At 38.4% G+C, this 21,948-nt stretch overlaps 1 long non-coding RNA gene across 3 annotated transcripts in view; it reads right to left on the bottom strand.

The window, feature by feature from the left end:
- The window catches only part of LOC106728889, a 488,051-nt gene that overhangs the window by 3,783 nt on the left and 462,320 nt on the right, over window positions 1-21,948 (bottom strand). For all 3 annotated transcript variants that reach the window (XR_004321543.1, XR_004321544.1, XR_004321545.1), the window contains 2 exons: window positions 16,179-16,318; window positions 1,084-1,249 (listed from right to left, as the gene is read on the bottom strand). This is a non-coding gene — a long non-coding RNA (uncharacterized LOC106728889). The remainder of the gene's footprint in view (window positions 1-1,083; window positions 1,250-16,178; window positions 16,319-21,948) is intronic.

Raw genomic sequence — 21,948 nt, 5'->3', positions numbered from 1 at the left:
AAACTGAAGGCAATTTCCCCAGAGGGCTGATGGCGGACGGCTCGTAGGGAAGTAAGTGCTTCAGTCCTGAAGCAGCTTCATGTCTACCACTCTTCTTTCAGCGTGGGGCCAGCCCCTCAGGACACAAGTGCCTGTGTCATTTCTCACAGGACGTTTTTGGAGACACTATGATTTGACTTGAAGAACCACAATGGAACAATTATCCCAGAAGAAAACATTAAAATTAATTAAATAAAGCCTTGATGCAAAGAAATTATTGGTCATAATAAAGAAGGAAGACTAAGGGTTTCACAACTGGGACATAATTGGAGGTCTGCAGCGTTTCTTCTGGGGATATGAGTACTGAGTTAAAATAAGATTTCAAGAGATACAGAGAGAGAGAGAGAGAACCTACAAAGAGAAGCAGGTGTGATACAGGAGATTTGTGTGTGTGTTTTCTCAGTGTGAGGATCAAGGTGTACAGTTTGGAAGGTGTGCACAGAAAAGAAAGTTTATTTGGATATGCAGGTCTACAGGAATCATCAAAGCTCATTAATCACAGCAGATACACACTATTATATATAAAATAGATAAACAGCAAGGTCCTACATACAGTACAGGGAACTATATTCAATATCTTGTAATAACCTATAATGAAGAAGAATATGAAAAAGAAAATATATATGTATGACTGAATCACTATGCTGTACACCAGAAACTAACACAACATTGTAAATCAACTCTACTTCAATTAAAAAAAAAAGGAACTCTGCAAAAAAAACTGCTCATTAATCATTATATCCAGTGAAACAGGCCTAAATTTTCTTTATCCCAAGAGTCACATTCTTCTCACAGAGATAGTGAGCAAGGTGGAAGTAGAGTCTAGGACCTACTGCTTTGGGGCAAATAACTTAAAAACCAGCAAAATTTCCCCAGAATATGTGAACAAGTTAATGGAAATTGAATTATCTGGAGACCTGGAAGGGACTTTCAGTATCAGTCCATCCAACCATCTCATGTCAAAGATGAAGAAACCAACGATTAGGAGGAAGTGACTCACTCAAGTTCTGTGGCAAATGTACGGTAGAAATCGGGGTTACCTACCATTCAGATGTCATTTCTGGCCCAGCATTCTTCCCTGTGGTACCACACCAGCTGAGAGGGCCTTGAAATCTTCAGGGAAGTTTCCAAACTGTGATAGGCCCTCAAATCTCTTCATTTCAGAGGCTCTATCCCACCTCAAAAATATTCACATCCAATACTCATTTCACTATCAAAACACAAAAAAAATTTCATTAAATAAGTATTTTACGTATACAACTTTTAAAGGATTTTTGTAATTTACTTTCACATGAATTACTTAGACTAAGAGTAACCCATGCAATTGACTATGATGAACTGACAATCTTTCATGGTCAGAAATACTTTGGAAACCAGAGTATCCAATTTACAAACTGCTTTAAAAGGTAATTTTTTTTTAATGAACACTAAAGTTACCAATGAGTAAAGCTGGCATAATTTTACATTTTTTGCAGGGCTTTTTGTTTTTTGCCCTTTGGAATGGACAAGTAGAAAGATAGAATTTCAAGGTGGACATCAAGGAATCCAGTTGCACAGAGTAGAGCCTGGCTTCTTTGTGGAAAGCCTTGATGCAGCTAATTTGGTCCCTCTGGGGCTATGTGATGTCTTCTCCCTGCATCTCTCACCCACTTTATTCTTCTCTCTGAACATGGGATTCCCATAACTGTTCCAGAATGAAAGCCTCTGCCCCATGTTCCTTTGACCTTCCAGTTTGATCCCTGTAGCAAACTGTTTCCCAATCTCAGTGTTCTGGAAGAGAAAATCTGGTCAAACGTGGGTAACAGGTCCATCCCTGGTCGAGCCAATCAGTTGAGGCTGAGGGATAGGGATTTCAGACCTTTGGGCAAAGCAGATTCTCTAAGTGGACACAGGGACAGGGGAAAAGATTACTGATGAGTACATTAAAGCATGTGTGCGATATGACCATTTGCATAAAAGCTCTTGATCTCTGTGGTGAGCAATAAAGATTTCACAGAACAGTTTAGGGCTATATGCTCACTCACATCACTGAGGCCTTTATCACTGGCCGTGAAAGTTATCTTTTGTTAGGGCAGTGATTTGTGCTCCTAACCCAGGTGAGTTTGGCCATGTGCCTTCCCTCCTGTTTATTTTATTGAATTTTCTTTATTGGGGTTAGAAGACCATCTTCTTCTGGGAGGCAAGGATAAGGACCTGATCTTGTTTGTAGCACAGAGTTCCTTGACACTCCCTGCCCTGTTGTGAAGGTCAGGTTTCAGTTGTGACTTCCACACAGACTGTCAGCATTCCCTCACATGTCTTTAGTAACCCGTCGTGAGTGACAGAGACTCAGAAATCAAGTCAAATCCTCACATTTGAAGGAAATAGGGCATTTCATTCATTTCAATTTCTTCTGTAGCAAGTGTTTGCTTTTTTCTTTTCCATATAGGAAGACCATTTCTGGCATAACAATGGAGTCATAATTTATACTCTTTGCAGTTATAAAGTCAATGTTACCTTTGTTTCATTGTTCACCCACCTTTAAAACTGTTATTGCCAGACGGGAGACACTAGGAATTCGTTTCTTCTCTTGCCAAAGTTTTCCCCCTGACTAAAATTCTCTATAAATAGGGCCTCAAGGTCAGAAACGTAGTCTGAGCAGTAACTATTAGCAAGGACTGATGTGGAAATAAGAAGTCTTACAGAGAAACTTAGAAAAATCGATTTCATAGGAGTAGGGGAGAGAGAATCTGCCTTCACGGCCCAGCCCCTCAAACTGTATTAAAGTGTTAATACGGCACTTCCGGGCCCGCAGCATGGATGCCTAGTTCTAGGCTAGCGTGCATTTTTATTCCTCAATTAGAAAGCTTTGAAAAGATTTTAAAAAGTGTTTTTTAAATGATAATGGGTTACATAAATATTCATGATTTAGTAGTGCTCTGAAATCTGGATCATTTAGAACTTTCTCCCATTAAATCTTTTTTTTTTTGCATACAGGTGCCATCCATTAAAGGGATAGTGGCCAATGACATCCATCACGCATGGCCATGAATATTTATCTGGTGCCTTATCCCTGGACTGGAGAGACTGGGAAAAGAGTATAGGAAGAGGCTTTTCTTCTGTACCCGGGGACTGGTATCCTTCCTCAGCTCAACTGAAAGAATTCAGTCGGTTGGTCTTCAGGTGAGGCTTCATATCCCACTAATATTGTACTAGGTGAGGGTTAACTGAACTGATGAAACAAAGTATCTCACATATTCTAATGTTAATAGAATAATGGAGTGGAGTTGGTTCAAATTTTGCTCAGTGTCTGTGTGACTTAAGAGTCACTCACAGGCAGCGCTCTGAAGAACTGTCAGTCTCTGCTAATACCAGCACCATCCTTTCCCCTCCCCTCCAAAACCAACCCAGTGATCTGCCAATGCAGATGCCACCGTAGTTGTATCTCAATGAACAGACGTGAGAGAATCGGGTTAGATGGCGAACAGCCAGCCACGTGTACTTAAGCACAACACTACTGACATCCTAGTCTATCCCTCTAGGCCTGGCCCCTTTCTTTTCTTCCAGTAGCTTATTCCTACCATTCTTTTGAGCATTTCTCTTTGGATACCCCCTCATCAGCTCAAATTCAATCATTTCCTCTCCAAAGCAGCTTGCCTTTCTGATGTTCTATCTTTGTTAATGATATCATTAAGCCTCAAAATTGCTGAGTCATACGACTTTTCCCCACTTTACAACAACATCAACCCAACTGCCAAGCCTTGTTGAAATGTCTTTTGGATTTGCCTCTTTCTTTCCATTTCAAAACTAACAACATCAGCATATAAGTTCCAAGCACCTCAAATCTTGCTGCGGCTTCTTAATTTCCTTGCTTTCAGGTCTACTCCCCTCAAATACACCAGATTAAAATTTCCAGAACTCTAATTTTGTCTTACGACTATTTAATGGCATTTGATGAATTCTGCATGGTTGATTGGGAGGAGGAGTGAAGAGTTACGTTTTAGTTCCCCTGAAGTCATCTGGAGATACCCTAAGGGTGGTGGCTATGTACCGTCTTCAGTGGTCATGCTTTTGAGGAACAGTGTAGTAGACATCTGAATCTTTCCAGCACTCTATTAGTATTTTGTCATTCAATTTATATCTCTATTTTAACTGTAATTAGTTTTGTGGATGGTATGAGATAGTAAACAAATTGTATTTTTATTCCTATATGAAGACCCAATTTTTCCATTATCATTATTATTAAAAATAGTTCTTTCCCCCTTCCCCCAATTCTTTCTCCTGCACCAAGCACCTCTGTACCTGTTGCCTTTTTGTAAGCTCTCTATTTATTCCACTGGTCTATTCTTGTAACCTTGTTTCATAAATACACTCTTAAATAGGTTTATAATAAGACTTAGCATTCAACAAAACAAGTTCCCCTACAATGTTCTTCTTCGAGAACGTCTTAACTATGCCCCCTTTGCATTGCCATATAACTTTTAGAAACAACTTGTCAAGTTTTCACTTAAAAAAAATCCTATACGTATTTTGACTGGGGTTGCATTGCATTAGGGGAACAATGATGCCTTTACAACACAGAGTTTTCTAATTCTTAAACTCAGTGTATTCCTCTAATGATGCTGGGTTTCCTCAATTTTTCACAACAATGTTCTATAGTTTTCTGTGTAGAGATCTGGCAAAATTTTTGCTAGATATATCCCTGTGTATTGATATTTTTGATATTATTATAAATGGTATCTTCCTTGAGAATTTCATTTTTTAACTGTTGCTGGTATTTACAAATGAAATAAAAGTAAATTCTTACAGATGATCCACTGATTCAAGCAAATTATCTATAAAAAGTAGACAATTTCTTCATTTATAATCCCTAATCCTTTTTCTTGTTCTATTATTTTTTTCTTTATTGTACTGGCTAAGATCTGCAGCACAGTGTTGAACTTATTTCCAAAATCAGGGTGATAACTTTCAGCATTATAACATTAAGTATAAATGTGTTTTTAGATACTTTCTATAAACACTGTCAGATTCAATAAGTTTATATTCCTATTTTGCCAAGAGGATTTTTTAAAATCACTAATGGTTATAGGATTTTATCATATTCTTTTTCCAAATCTATTAAGATGATCAGCTTTTAAAATCTTTTAATGTGGTGAATTAATTTTCAAATGTTAGACCAACTCTGTTTCCCAGAATAAACTCAACTTGATCATGATCTAGTATTCCTCTTTTATACACTGTTTACTTTGATTTGACAACATTTGTTAAAGATGTATATTTGTGAGGGAAGTTTGTCTTGAAATTTTCCCTTTATTTGTGAGGGAAGTTTGTCTTGAAATTTTCCTTTCTTGCTAATGACTTGTAAGGTTTTGGAGTAAAGGTTATGCTAGCCTAATTCCTTACGTATTTGGAAGAATTCATTGGTGAAGCTATTGGGGTCTGATGATTTTTTAACCTATTTTCTTAAAAATATTCATTATGGTTTACTAGTGTATGGGTTCATTATCTGAATCACCTGTGGGTCTGTTTATATTGTCTTTTTTCTCTTTTTAGTCATTACTCTTGTTTCTTAGCATCTTCATTAACTCTTAATTGAATTACAGAGTATATGTAATGTCACTTCATAAAATTTTAAATGTTTTTACTAAAAAACCCACACAAATTCAGCACTCTCCATCTCAGTATACGATCTGATGCAATTTTCTGGTTTGTTCAATGCTTTTAAAGCACAAAATGAGCTCTGCTTGGAAATATGCATGGGCCTGAAGCATCAAAGATTCAGGCAAACAGAGGAGAATCCTCAGGAAAAATTAAAATGGAGTAAGTTAGTATAAAGACAGAGCATATCTATTATACATTTGAAAAGTAAAATACAAATAAAATTGAAATCTGTACAGGTAAAATAAAACCATTCTGGAACTGACCCACCACAAGTTTCTGAACTGGTTCTTTTACAAAAAGAATGGACTGATATTAGCAAACTTTGATTAAAGTTTTAAAATCTAAACATAACAAAAATCCAAAGCTTAAAAATGTATTTATTTTCTCCACTTTTTGGTGAATCTAACAGTTCTTTTAGAAACTAATTATGAAACGTTTCAAATAAATGCAAAATTAAAAAACTCTTTCACGAATATCCTTAAGGTGAAAGTATAGAGCAAAAGTAGTTATTTTCTCCCCAAATGCCCCACAGGACTTAGTCCACTTTTACAGAACATACTTTTTATTTTTGTATAAATGCCCAGCTATTTTAAGCTATATTTGACATGCTTAGATATTCTAATTTCTGGGTGTGGCAGAGAGCGGGGTGGGAAGGATTCTGTTTCAGACAGGAGAATTTGTTTTGATGCCACTAATGAACTTCAGCTGTAAAGTGGACCCGTGCTTTTGTGCACACACTCCCACAAGGTAATTGTAACACACTGTGCACAGCTTTAGTACGATGGGATGGCAATATAATGGCACAAAAGGCTTCTGCTCCTGTTGCTACACCCTCCATTGCCAGAATCTCACATTACACTTCTTAAAAACCCATTTTGCTCAAGAAATGAAAGTCTGTTTACCAAGATATAATTAGAAATTAATTTTTTGCTAAAACATTTTGTACAGGCAGGCTTATTCCCTTCTTATTTGGTAGAAGTATAAAAAGTTTTAGCTTTGAAGGCTTTTCCCTTTTTAGATTTTTTTGTAAAATTTTTAAATGGAAGATATTTGTAGAGGGTAAGAAAAATTAGTTTTTTAAGTTAAAAAAAGTGATTTAAAAATAAGGTAATTAGCACGTTTAGCGTTAACGACAGAGAACAAGTATGGAGCACGTACAGTTGAGAAGCAGAATGTATTTTTGCCCCCAATTATATAGTAATATTAAAATAAAGGGTTAGAACTATATTTCCATATCAAATACCTAAAGCAATTACTTGTTTTACAATCTGTTTTTAAAGGGCAGTAATAAATTCTTCTTTGAACAAATTCCAATTTGTAACCAAAGCCAAGTTTAATGTGAACCATCTATTCACCTATGCCAGAATTGCAGGATTTCTATGGCCCACAAGAGATAAAAGGAGGGAAAGAAAAACTTTTTCCTAGTAATCCACAGAGGCTGCTTACCTCATGGCAGGAAAAGCAAATCATATCCTCTTAAAAAAAAAAAAAAAGCGAATAAACTAATCAAGACAAACTTACATCTCTAAGGCAGCCAGCCAGAATACTTTTCAGTGTTTCAAGTAAAACCAAAAGATGAAGGGAGGAGAAGGGAAAATACTGAATCACTCCAGTTGCCTGTAACCAGTTTATCACTCCAGTCATAAACAGATACGGAGAGCTTTTTAGTGGAATTACCAGATATTATTTTTTAAGAGATTTAATTTTATTCCAGAAGGCAGCTGTATCCGGTTAAGAGATTCTATTACTGATCTGCCCTGACTCCTAGAGCATAGCCCCTTGGGGCTCTCATTCCTCCTGCACCTGGGCCATTCCCCCCTGGTGAACTCAAAATTCTGTCTTCCTGGCACCATCTAAACACCGTGTTCTTTGCTTAAAGTTTTAGCCCTTTTGAAGCTGCTTTCTGCATGGTTTCTCAGAGCCTCTCACCAAATTTGCACGAGTTAGGTGTCAGCAAGGTGTCTGCACTGAGGGCAGGTTATCTACAGAAGCGTGGACTTCCTTTTCTGCAGATCTCCTTTTTTCTGGGATCTCAGTCCTTCAAGCCCTGAGGCTCTCAACGCCAATTTCTAGCTCCCAGCCCAATGAGAAGACTACTGCAAGTTCCAGGCGACCACTCTCTGCTCAGTCACCATGCTTCTATGCGGTGCATTAGAAAATAATTTGCCAAGAAAAGGAATGACTGATTTGACTTCATAAAACTTAAAAACCTCTGCGTGCCAAAAAAGTTCAAACAAGTTATATCAGAAATTATATCTGTTTCTTAAATTTTCTTCATCTTTTCTATAGTAAACAGTTGTAGATGGGAAGTACCAGCCCAGTCAGGGACTAAATTTCCCCATCCCATTTGCCACTAGGTGTGGCCAATGAAGTATGAGTGAAAGCAGTGCATGCTAACACCCGAGCCAAGGCTTAGCAAGGCCAGTGCGCCGCCTCCATGCTCTTCTTCTACCTCCAGCCGCAGGTAGATGATCACAAAGCAGGAGCTGACAGTAAAGCCACAAGATCAAAGCACCTGGGTCTCAAAACCACTTCACTGAATGAGCCACCATAAATTTAGAGGTCTAGTCATTATAAACATTTAGTCTACACTGGCTAATACACACGGTTAAAAAATTATAAACTGAAAATAGACATTGTCCACAGGTACAAATTATTACAATCAGAAATGAGCTTTAAGATTCAGTTGATAAAGGGAAATATTTCAATAATTATTAGAATACAGGCAACTCTCAAAAGAAGGTATTAAGTTAACAATGATGTTTAAACTAACTACTGATATTAAAATCATGACTTAACAACAGGGCATAATATATAGCCTATGAGATTAGCAAAAGAAAAATTTTTAATTAAAGTGTCCAGAGCTGACTGATGAGAGAAACATGCTGTTGATGCTTGAAATAAGATGTTAAGTGATTTTATGCTTTGAGGCAGAAATAACACCCTGACACTTTTCCCTAAGGAGAAAACAAGTGTAAAAGGACGTAGCCACCACACTGTTCATTTCATCAATATTAAAAATATCAAAATAAAAGTAACATCCATGAGATTAACCATATATAAATTGTGCTAGCATCATAAAACTATGTTTATAACGTATTTGGAGTATTCTATGAAAAATTATTTATTCATATGTAAATATATATATTTAACGTGTGTGTGTGTGTGCGTGAGCATGTGAGTGTGTGTAAAGATAGAGAGACAGAAGAATCTGGAGGGGTATTTACCGGAATGTGAACAGTCATGATGGTGTTCGTGCTTTCATGCTTATGCCTCTTTGAAAGTACGTCGACTCATCATTATCCGCCAAAGTCTGTAATGTACATTAGGGTTCACTCTTGGTGTACGTTCTATGGGTTTGGACAAATGTATAATGATATGCATCTACCACTACACTCTTATAGAGAAGAGTTTTACTGCCCTAAAAATTGTATGCTTTTCATAATCAGAGAATTCTTTGATTAAAGCCACTATCTCTTTTTCATTAAAAAAAATGGACCTGGAAAATTGACCTATGTGGATAACTTTGTAGGTGATTTCAGGAGTTTCAGGCTGCTTAAGGGAGCCTCTGCTCCAGCACCAAGAATTGCATGAGACTCAGAACAGGAGTCCCTCCTGGCATCTTCCAAAGGGCAAAATAGATTAATTATCTTATGTACTAATGATCTTCCTGGGTGTCTCTCAGGACATTTTAGATGCCAGAAAGAACATATTTCTGCATTTCCATTTCCATGTAACATTTGCTTATAATGATAAATTATCCTTTAAAAATTATTCTTGTATTAAATAGATAAAAACTAGTTTGCCTGGGTAAGAAAGATGACATGCAAACTTTTCTTTCTCCTACTAAAAGCTCTTCATCTATCATGTAGCTTTCAAGAACAGTGACCTTTCTTCTATGGATATTTCTGGCAGAAATCTTGGAAACCTGAGTATAACTTTAAGCATCTCCAGCAATACATAAATCATTATTACAAAGTGAAATATTCACTTTGAAGTTGAGGGCTGGATATGTCTGCACATTATGTGGGTAAAAGTTTTGGGGTACGTTTGCTCTAGTGTGACTCCAGCATCTTTCCGGTGGCTTGTTTTTGTTTTCATTCGTCTGTTTTGCCAAAATGATAATCTTAGTTAATTTGTTTGCAAACTTATTTCTTCTGGAGACCCCACCTCCTTAACCCCATCCTCCTCTTTTATCGCATTCTTCTTCACTTCTTACTCAAGTCATGGTGTAGTTTGCTCACAGCAAGTGGGGCCTAAGAACTTTCCTAATGAATTCGTAAGAGACGCTGATGCTGCCCGTGCTGGGACCTCACTCTGGGAGTAAGTGGCCTAGCCCATGGGTAGGCCAGGGGACTTCTGTCTGTGAAGCTGGACCAGCAGACATCCCACACCTTATAGAGGCTTCATCACTTACTGCTTTGTGGTTTATGGCCATCCTTAACCAGAGGCCATCACTGTCTTCAGAGCAAGATAACATGGCTCCTCATAAAGTCCAGCTTAGATTTATAGTAAAGTGATTGGCAATTAGGTTGAACAATCCAACAGAAATATCTAAGAGTATCTAGTTTTCTACTGTACAAAGTTAAAATTGCTTGATTTTTCTAAAATAGCCATAAGCCTTGCAAAAATAAAGTGACTGTAAACCAGTTTGCTTTGCTCTAAAATTTACTGCATAATTACTATCCTAAGAATGAATGTAAAATTCCCTGATGTTGTATTTCTGACAGAGTGACAGCAATTGCTTATAAAATATTTAATAATGTGCTTTAACAACTAGGAAAAACAACGTACTGAACACAAATTACATTTTAAGGAATGATTCAGTTTAATGAAAGATTAATTAATTAATGTATAGAGTTTAAAGATTGTTTTGAAGTCAGCCTTCACTTGAATGTTTCTGTAACTAAGAATGACTGTGGCAACAGTCTTGTGGAGGGTCCTGGTGGAAAGTTAAGTTATCGTCTTAAATCAACATGCCAGAGCTTGTGAGATGGACGAGGCAACACCTCAGTGACACGTGGTGGCCTCTTAGGCTGACTTCAGGGTGCAAATAGGATCTCTCTGTCCTTGATTCACCTGCCTTCTGTAGGGAGCAAGGCCTTACATTTCACAGTTGAGGGATCTGATGCTCAGCGTGGCAGTGATCTGGGACAGGTATCAGATTGCTTCCCACCCTCTGATAAGATTCCATTTGAAAGAGGACGGGGTGAGAGTCTAAGAGAAGAGCACAGCTCCAGGGAAAACGGGAAGAGAGAAAACAGAGGGAGAATGAAAACATAACTAGGCATGAAGATGCCAGGAGATGGCGGGGGTGCTTAGCTGGCAACCTTGGGCATTTTGAAACAACTAGTGTCTGGCTTTTGGTGACACTAAGGAGGTAATTAGGGTGGGAGATTAAGAACAGGTTTATTAAAAAGCATACAAGCTAAAATTAGGCAATTATGAACTCAAGAGAATATATAAACATGATGCATCTGTCTCTAATGAACAATACTTACAAGGTTCTGCTAATGTGTAACATGATTTTCTATAACTGAAATCATGATGTAATTATATTGGCTGGGAAGAGAAGGGGGAGTGGGCATATGTATGTAAAGGGACTATATCCACCTCTCATATCGGTTAGAAATATGAAAATAAATACAACATCACTAAGAGCAACCACACAGCTGAAAGTGTTCACAGTGATGGCTCTGCAGAGCAGAAACAGGGTGGGTGAACGGGGCAGGGTGCAGGTGCCTTTATAATGACTCGTTTAAAATATGTTCATGTATTGATAAAATGAGAAGGAACACCTTCAAATAAAGACTATGATGTTTTCTTTCTTTGTTTTGAATATTTCAAAGGTGACTTTTAAATTTATTCTGCTTTCACTTTTACAAAGAGACAGTTTATCCTTGATTCTTTTTCAAAAGGAAAAATTATCAACAACAAAATTCAATCAAATATCTTTAAGCCTAGGTGTTGAGTTCTAGCTCTGCTGCCTCACAGAACTGCATGAGCTTGGGCAGCTCACTGGGGCTTACTTCTCTGAACTTTACTTTCCTCATCTGTAAGAGTTCCTGTGAGGATGAAATACGATTATGCCTGCAAAGCACTTGGAAGTTGTCAGGCACATGAATACTTCAGCCCCTCCACTCTTTACCTGTCCCTTCTAGTTTTCTGAAACTTATGGCACACATACACAAAACAGCTTTTAAGTCCATGACTGTAAGTACAAAAAGCTCTTACGTGACTTCTTGGTATCATTAGCCATATTTTCATTGCTTTTAAGTTGATAGCAACTGTTTTATTATCTGTCTTATTACAATCTCTCTGGGTGCCTTCTAGCTTTATGGTCCTAGCTTCTTAGTCTCTTTTGATAGTTTCTCCTTTTGGAAGCACTTTTCTAGGGACTCTGATCATTCTGTGACTTCACGCCAGAGGACCTCATCTATTTTCATGGTGATAACAGCCACACACTGACAACTTCCATGTTTGTATTTCCAGAACAGTCCACTCATTGGACTTTCAGACATGTCTACCCAACTGCCTATCTGATATCTCCTTTGGGATAATTCAGACATATCTCAAACTCAACCCATCTAAAACCAAACTTCTAATCTACTTTGTCTGAATGTTCTCTTCCACTGTTTCCTAATTTCACGAACAGTATAATTTCATCCATCCAATTAACAAACCCAGAAACTCAGGAGTTCCTACACCTCATACTTTGGAAATTATATCCTGCCCAAACCCCAAATCCAATTTATCAACACAGACTAAGGTTTTTACATCCTAAATCTCAATCCTTCTCTCTTCCTTCACCACCAAGACCAGTCCCACTGTAGTCCATGCCATCTCACCTACACTGTAACAGCTTTCTAAGTATTTTACACATATCCCTTCTTGCACCATATATGCCACTTTTCAAAGAATATCCCAAATTGTCTGCCTTTTGTCACTGCCTCCTCCTCTGGAATCTGGACTTTTCAATGCATATTTTGTTGAATAAATGAGTATTTGTCTGGGGTCTACTTAAGTACTTACGAATCATATACATGTATTAAATGCAATTATACATATAAAATCTATAAAGCAGGACTTAGCAATGTTTGATAACATTGATGCTATTATTTTAGAAGTAAATCCCATCGAGTGTGAAAAGCTCTACTACATTTGGAGGGAAAACAAATTACATTCAAATGTATGGGGAAAATAGGGAGACAGGTAAGTTTGAATAGGAGAGGGTCAACCTTTTGACCCTTGCCTTGCTGTTTGTAAGCATTTCTGGATTTTTCGGGGTTTTTTGAGGGGTGGTTTCAGGGAAGTTTTTTTGGCTTACGTTTTTACCTTTATCCCTTTGGATTTCTGAAGTAGCTATTTAAGGTATTTGATGGCAAGGCAAAAATAATTTCTCCTCTGTGGTAAGAGAGAGAGCATGTTCATTAGTTTAAATCTGGGGAGGATTAGAATTCCACCAGCATGACGAGCTGGCAAACGATCAAGACCAACAGGATAAGGAATGACTGGAAAATACAAGAAAAGAGAAGGAGGAGCCTTCAACGGCAGGGGACAGGGTCCAGGCACCGGGCCATGTGAGAGGAGGGAGGAAGAATGTGAGTGTAGCTGGACCACAGGAGACCGCAACGCGCTGCACCACTGAGGGGCGAGTCTGAGGACCCACTTGAAAGCAGAGTTTATGGGAACTTGGAACCATTATTCCATTATGCTCCACTCTGAGCAGACCTAGAATATTCTACTTCTCAAGAGAAGCAGGATGTGGGAAATGTGTGTGGGAGTTGGAAGGAAATCCACAGACATGAATAAATGCTGAGGACATTAAATCTGTATGGGTTATTTCCACACGAAAATCCTGAGGTTTACAGAAAGGAAGATGAACTCTTTTGGAGCTAAACCTTCCTGTTTTCAGAAGAAACCTCTCCTAAAATCACTGATAGTAATCCTTAAAGAAGCGTTCCTTCAAAGTCCTTGTCTGGTAGATTCTATGGGGTTTGCTGAGGGACCTCTCTGGGGTGAGCGGAAGCCAGAGCTCTGTGCTGCGTCTGAAGAGCTGCTCGGTTAAAGGTGTTGTTCCCCGTGACATCCCTCTACATCCAGGGGGTTGGGCTGCAATGAACTTATAGAGCGTGGGATGATTATTGCTTATTTTGCTAGTACATTCGAGAGGCATAGCTGAGAGCCTTATGTTCTGGTTAGCTATTCGGTGAATCCAGAGGATTCAAGAAAATATGCGAGTCACAGAAAAAAAAATGCTTGGCCCAAATCTGACTTTTAATGATGTCTCTCTTTTTTTTTTTAATGTAAGTATATTATATTGCCTAGGATTATCTAGAAGATGGGAAAGCTTTGAATTCCTTAGTCTGGCTACACAGGGATCTTCTGGGCAGAGACATGGAATAAACCTGAAAAGGATGGGAGAAGGCAAAATCTGTAATGGGAGGCTGGTCACTCCATGAATGAGGCTCCTCATTTTCCTTTATTTTTAATTTCCATCTTGATAACATTTTTCAGTTTTTAATACTAGGACAGAATAGAATGACTTTTCCCACCCCCTCAGATTATACAGCTATTTCTATGTCTTTTCTGGTTGTATTAAGTTTCTGACAAGTACAATCCGACCAAGGTGCCATTTGCGGGACTTGGTGTAGTGTGGTGTCACACTAGGACAAGGAGAAGCGCGTGCTATGATGGAAGGCCATGCCACGATGCAGGGGATGTGGGGCAGAGGGGCCGGAGGCAAGAGGCAATGACCCACCCCTGGGACCCAGATGCCATTCTATGCCTTTTGGAACCCCTCTTTTCCTTTTTAGATAGCAAAAGAACTATTGTAACAGCTTTGCTTACTAAACATGTAGCCTCGGCCCTCCCGCCTGCAGCATAGAGCTATGAAATCAGACGCTGGCTGACTTCTCAGAGGCTGGCGGAGGTATAAATCCATAGTCTCAAATATTCTCTCTCACAGTCTCTCTCCCCTCCCATGTCATGTTCCTGTTGGTCTCTTCTCTCTGCATGATGGGCTCTTTATTTTTTGCTACAGCTTCCTCCACGTGCCCAGAGAAGATGGCCATTTGCAGCCACAGCCACATACCATCCTGGTTTGACAACCAGCAAAAAGAAAGCAGTGTTGTTCTCTACAGCTGCGTATCAACCCCAGGCAAGACTCTCCTTGGCCCTGCCTGCATTATGTGCTTATCTTTCTCCTCATTGTGTCCAGGGGGACGCAGTACTGGGATGGACCACTACTAAAGCATAACTGATATCCTGTCAGAAACATACAGAATGGAGGAAGTATTTTCCAAGGAATCAGAGAGAAGGTAAGTATGCTACATGGTAGAAATTACAGATGCTCCAGTTTGATGTGTAAGTTGTCTCCCATTAGAACTCTTCTGAGGCCAAATATCAAGGTAGCTTGTAAGGTATGTGACAACCTACATCCTACCATGATTTGATTAGTATGATGCTTAATTTTATGTCAACTTGATTGGGCCATGGGGTGCCCAGATATTTGCCAAATTCCCTGAGTAAAGCAAACTGCCCTCCCCAGTGGGGTCGGGGGGGGGGTGGTCTCATCCAATCTGTTGAAGGCCAGAATAGAACAAAAAGCAGAGTAAGGGAAAATTCATTCTCTTTGCTTGACTGTCTTCGAACTGGGACATCTGCTTCTCCTGCCTTCAGCACTCCTGGTTCACTGGATCTCCTAGGTCTCCAGATTGCCAACTGTAGGTCCTGGGACTTCTTAGAGTCCCTAATTACATGGCTTTCACTCTCCAAATCTCTCTCTCTATATATACACACACATATTTATACACATATAAAATACTAGTCTGTGTTTTCTGCAAAACCCCAATTAATACAATTAGGGATATTCGGGCGGCAGAGGGAAGAAGAGATGCCTGGACTGCAAGGTCAAGGTTTGTCTTTTGGCTTAGCTTCCATTTGGGGGATACTCCCCATCTTTAGATTGTAGAAAATACACTGTTGCCTTTTGTGGGGTGACTATTGAGATATCTTTGTTTTGAGTTTATGCTTCCAAATGCAATTTTAGATATTATACCAAGCAAAAGAATAAACTCTACCAAATAGCATTCAATGCTGAAAATTTTTCACGCCTCCTATACAATGTGGTCTGATTAAAGTTCACATTGCTTTTCCTGAGAACTCAAGAGAAACGCAGAGAAGAAATCCAATGCATTAATATTCCGTGAATACCGAGGATAGGTAAATCTAGCAATCTCCTTTCAACTATGTGCTAGGATTAGAATATTATCATGTAGAAAAGACAAGTCTGATTTAAACTTATAACCATGAAAATGAGTAAATTATAAACTTGACAAACACACTTTCCCAACTTCTAAAAGATGTTTAGAAATGAATTCATAAGGGCATCAGTGGAAAAATAGAGGAAACACTCTTACCTTGTGACAGAATAGGAGATAAATGACAATTCTAAAATGTCGCAGTGCCAAATTACCAAGACTTCTTTCATGACTTACCTGATTGTGTCTGTATAAAGTTTCTTGTAAGATTGATCTGAGGATCAGATTTGGTGTCATTTCTAGAATTATGTAGGAACTGGTAGACTTGGCCACTTGATTTTTCCAGATAGGATGACTTGACTTTTTTTTTTTTTGTTCTAAAGGGGGAAAAAACAAACATTTTTTGGAGCTGTGGTTGCAAAATTAACCATATACCAGAAACACAGGGTGTTAGATTTCCTGTTACAATTTTTAGAACATAGATATACAATTTAATACTTATGATTTTTAGTTCACCAGGCTAATTACAATTTATATCAATGTACATTGTATTGCAGTTCTAATTGATAGGATACTAGGTAGAACACACTAATTTTGGTCATCAACTGGAATTAAAGAGAAAAATAAGCAAACCTTGAACTTCCTGAATGATTATGGAAATGGTGTCTAATAATAAATCTCACGTCAAGCAATTAAGCCAATCCAATCCATAAATTGGGGGATTATCTAAGTAATTCAAACTGGCTTGCCTTTAATTATATAAATGGAATTTAGGGATGGAATTTCTCAACTCAGAGTTGCACTCTCACCTGTACTGCCTGAAGTCATCCAATTACTTCCCCTTGAGCTCTATAAACCTGACAGAAGTGGGGTTCTGGAGGGCACATGTTTTCACTCAGTGGTTCAGACTCCATAACACTGGTCGTATCAGCGTAACACGCTGAAAGAAAAGGCATCTTAAAATGTATACCAGTCCCCTGGACTGCTAAATTGACTGAATTTGATAGACTGCAAAACGTCCTTCCCATTTCCATATGGGGAAAAGATGGGAGATGACAAAACAAACAACAAAAAAAGCAGGGAACATAAAGAGAAAGTTCTCAGGAACCATCTGGGATGAAAACTTCCCTGACTGAAGGATTCTTTGGCTAGAAAAGTGAGTGGTTTCCATGTGCCCAAGACCCACGCCCATCCACAAACAGCCATGGTTAGTCTTCACTCAGGTGAGAGAGATCTTGAGCAAACTACATGAACTCTATTAGGCCAAGAACTCTAGGCTTCTCAAACTATAGCACATCCCTCCCCCACTCTCACCCCTAACCATGTTTCTTAGTGTTATGTCAAAGATTAAACGGTAGCCTTGGATCAACATGTTACAATCAGCTAATTTTTTTTCATATATAAAAACATCAGTTTCTAGTTTGTTTTGTTTTGTTTGGGCATCAGTTTCATAAGAACCTCAGGAGAACAGTTAAATAAGTACATAATATAAAACATAATGTATTGCATGAATTTTTGAAGTTAAATCTGAGATGGCGAAGACAGTTTCTATCTGTAGGTGTGTCATTTCTGGCAAACTTCTGCACTATCTGATGTACACATTAACTCTCTGGCCATAAGGAATGTATTGATGGATCGACTGATGAGCACTGAAATAAACCTAATAAATCCCTCTAGCTCTACTTTCATAGAGAATTATATGCCTTTGCCTCTAAATCTCATAGCTGAGTGGTACATTTTACATTTGCAAGAGCCACTGGAAGCCTGTACTTTTGTGCTTTTGCTTAACAACAACAACAGAAAGTCCTGATAATGCCTTATCTATCTGGCCAATTTCAAGTGCTCCTGTTTGAGTTCTCTCACATCTATACTAAGCTATGAGAAAAGCTAAACAGCTTTGAACAGTAACTATAGCACAGGGAAATATATTCAATATCTTGTAGTAACTCATGGTGAAAAAGAATATGAAAATGAATATATGTATGTTCATATATGACTGAAGTCTTGTGCTGTACACCAGAAATTGACACAACATTGTAAACTGACTATACTTCAATAAATACATATATATACAAAAAATAACTTGGCATTACTATTTAGTAGTTTTGTTTTAAATAATTTTAGATTTACTGAGGATTTGCAAAAGTAGAACAGAGTTCCCCTGTACTTCTGTCATTCAGTTTCCCCTAATGTCAACATTTTACATCCTCATGGTATATTTATCAAAACTAAGAAATTAACATTGGTACAATACTATTAAACTACAGACTTCATTCAGGTTTCCCTAGTTATTTCAGCAATGGTCTTTTTCTGTTCCAGAATCCAACTGCATTTAGGGGTTATGAATTTTTGCTTTTCTCTTTTTATCTTTAAATAACATAATGGACACAACATTACTATTAAAAGCTTTGGTCTTTCACAATTATTAAAGGCTATTAATAGCTTCCCTTTAAAAAATAGTTTTAAATTCTCACATTAAATAGGCTGAACTACTTGAAATCAATAAGAAACTTATTGAGAGAATATTTAAAACTTGAGTGCATCAAGAGTATGAGTTTAAAAAAAAAACTACAACCTTTTATGACAAAGTACAATCTCTTTCCATCCAGCAAAATCCTTTTCACCTAGGAAATAATTTTCTGATCGGCTAGATTTGATTTTCTACAGAAAAACTCTGAATTTTTGTTAGGAATTTTCTAGCCCACTTACAGCTTGAACTAACCTTTCCTTATGACACAAGTATATTTCGAGGTGCTTGGAAGCAAGGACCTTTTCTTAGTCATTTTTGTATACTTAACATTGCCTTAAACTTGATAAATATTTGTTGAATTAATGAACATATGAAATTTCCTAGGATCTTCAAGGCTGGAGAGAATTTGAAAACTTGACACTTTCAGGTTAATTAGACTCCAGAGCCTTCACCTCTGACTGCCTTTGGAATGTTTTGGTGTAGACGGTGTCAAAGAGGCTGATAGGTGACGCATTATAGACAGCTTCATGGAAATGTCATGAACCCGTGTAGAATACTTACCGCCAGAAAACTTGCCAAGTTTTAAATGTCTGTTATCTTTTTTCTGAAAGAACAAGAGCCTTTATCTTCTTATGAATGTGTAATAAAAATATCAGAGAAGTCAAAATATTATATGAAGTGTTGGTCATATCCTGCTTAGTAGTAAGCAATTTCCTAGTAATGAAGGTAATATTGAAAACAAAAATCTGGGGCTCTAAGTACTAATGTGTACGATGCACTAGACAGAGATATGCCCAGTGATCACTCTATGATCTCAGAGTGTCTGGGTTTTTTGTCATCTTTCTCTCTCAGCTCTGAAAACTTAACTGATACACTAATCCAAATATCTTTGTATATGCTCTTGATCTTACATACAATTAGTTGTTTATACATTTTGTCTATGTTTACCAATAACCTGCAGTACCAGAAGAATTTAAGTAGGAATGCCTTCATTTAATGTAAACAAAGAATTCCTGGCAAGCCAAAAAAGAAAAATAAAAAAGTGGCTTTTTCTTCTTTTTAATTCTAAGGGACTTGACAGTTCTGAAGATGTTGTCAAGGCTAATTCCAAAATTTAAATTTTGTGGGTGTTAGTTCTTATTAAGTCTATCTAATCCAGGCAGAATGTCAGCTGTGCCATAGTGTGACCTGGGCCTCATATGTCCTATTCTGTCCAAAACACTGAGAAGACAGCCACAGGAAAGGGGCCATGAATCCATATTTGCTGCTTCAAGACTGTGGTGTTGGCCATGACTTTGGAACTCTGGGCTGTGCAAACAGCCAGCCCCATCATTTTTATCCTTTTAGAGGATGTACCCAGGAAGACTCTAATTGGGATTATTCAGTAAGAGGTGAGAAGACTGGTTTACCAATAATAGGATCTTAATAAGCATCACCAATTTGATCAGGTTTATGTTGCAGGATTTGGAGGAGAATTGGACCTAGTTTAGAGCAGGAGTGCACAAACTTTTTCCACGAAGCGCTAGTTGTAAATACATTCATCCAGCATTGAAGATTTCTCTCAATAATAGTCAACTCTGCCCTTGTAGCTTGAGAACAGATGCAATGTAAACAAATGAAAATACAATAAAAGTTTATTTATAAAAACAGCTGAAGGGAGCTGCATTTGGCCCTTGGGTCATACTTTGCCAACTTGGTTTAAAGTCACAAAATTTTCTGAGTCTTTCCTAAGGCAAACCCACATTTTGAACAAACCTAAATGGATTTAGCCTCCTTAAAATATCACCCGATCTAATCAGACCTTGCCGCTCTGCTCTGCAGTAACTGTCTCCAGATCTCATGTCTCAGAATGAGATTTGGGTCAGATATTTGCAGATGGTCTCCTAATATAAAGCTGGTATATTGCATATGAAGGAAGAGTTTGACTCATGACATATGGAACTCCGTACTCATCATTTTAGGTACAGGCAGACGACTGATGGTGATGGCTGACTCAAAACTTTTTTATTTATGTAGAAATAGTGCAAAAGGTCAAACCTCAGTTTAGCAAGAAATATTTGAGAAATGGGTTTCTGCCTTACCAAATTTTTGGTGAATGTTGAGTTAACCAGACAACCCATTTATGTCTCATTTTGCACCTAACTGGTAGAAGTGTTTCTCTCTCTGCTCAGAGAAATGGGCTTCAGCTGGCCTCAGGAAGCAGCGTTCACTGACTTTGATGCACTGTCTTTGCTCACTTGCATTTCATTCTTTCATTGCTTCAGCATTTACCACAGACCCTGGTGTGAGGAAGAAGAGGAAAAGACTAAAAGACATGTAAATCCACCACTTAGCAGTAATTAAAAATGCTAACTACACACATTTACTACAGTCATAAAAAAATCTGTCCTTTCTTTGCCAGCGTCGCAAGAGGTGTGGGCTTGGGTGGAAATTAGACTTCCTTACAAAAGTGCGGTGCCTTTCAGGCAGCTGCTATTAGTAGGCAATTACTTGATGGTTTCTATTAATCAATCTGGTCAGGTTTAACCTGAACTCACTTGCTCTTGTGCTCCGTCTCATAACAGTCGGCATTTGGTATCAACTGCTGAAATGTCTTCCCCCTTCAACCCAGCAGCAATTGAAATTAATTTGGTTTTCTTCCTGCTGTGCTTACCCTTGTGGAACATTATTTCTTCTTAGTTCGTGACATATTGGTTGCTTGATGCGTAACTTGTGCTCAAAGTCTTCCTCCAGCAGGGCCGTCAGACTAATTCCAGCGAAGAAATGGCCCTGCAGGTGGCCCAGCGAATACTGAACCTGAACCCAGGTCCCCTGGCCCTTTGTCCTCCTTGTATTAATTCTGCCCTAGTTTGGTATGAGACTCTCAAAGGGGCTGTTGTGCAAACCATCATTGTTATTAAGTGTTTATACATTCTGGTAGGTGGAATAGTGTCTTCAAGATTAGACAGACCTGCTTTTGCTCCCCACCCCCCACACTGGCGCAAGTCATTCATCTTTCTGTATCTCAGTGACTTCATCTGTATGACAAGAGACTCTCCCATACCTCGTAAGTTATTGTGGGTATTAAGAGAACATCCACACGCCAGCATTTTTACATCACTAGCACACCCGACACATCAGTAGGTTAGTAGGTGCTTCGTAATTTTTCACTTTGAAGGAAATGTCTCCTGCAGCCTCAACCCAAAATGAATGGCTGTGACTTTCTGGAGGGAGGCCCCCTTCAAGATCCTCTGACTCAAATAATCTAGGCTGAGTGAAAGGACAGCCTTTGCAGGGCCCTGTGGGCCTGACACTAGCAATGACTTCGGGTTGTTGACAGCTTCACATTTGGAAGCTTGCTGAGGCTGGGCGAGTTGCTGAGGCTTTTGTGTAATGGGCTTTGTGTGATGCTAATAAACACAAAAACTTCTCTATAAACATGTTCCCTGTGGACCCCTGAGGCTCTAGGGCTGATGAGCTTATTTTTTTAATGAAAAATAAGATGAACTGCAAGCACCCAATTAGAAAGGCTCACTCAGATCACTAGACGCTTTCAGG

This window comes from Camelus ferus, chromosome 7 (assembly GCF_009834535.1).
Source record: "Camelus ferus isolate YT-003-E chromosome 7, BCGSAC_Cfer_1.0, whole genome shotgun sequence".
Taxonomy (NCBI): Eukaryota; Metazoa; Chordata; class Mammalia; order Artiodactyla; family Camelidae; genus Camelus; species Camelus ferus.
Note: the sequence above shows the minus strand (reverse complement) of the source record. Positions and strands in the feature narration are given on the sequence as shown.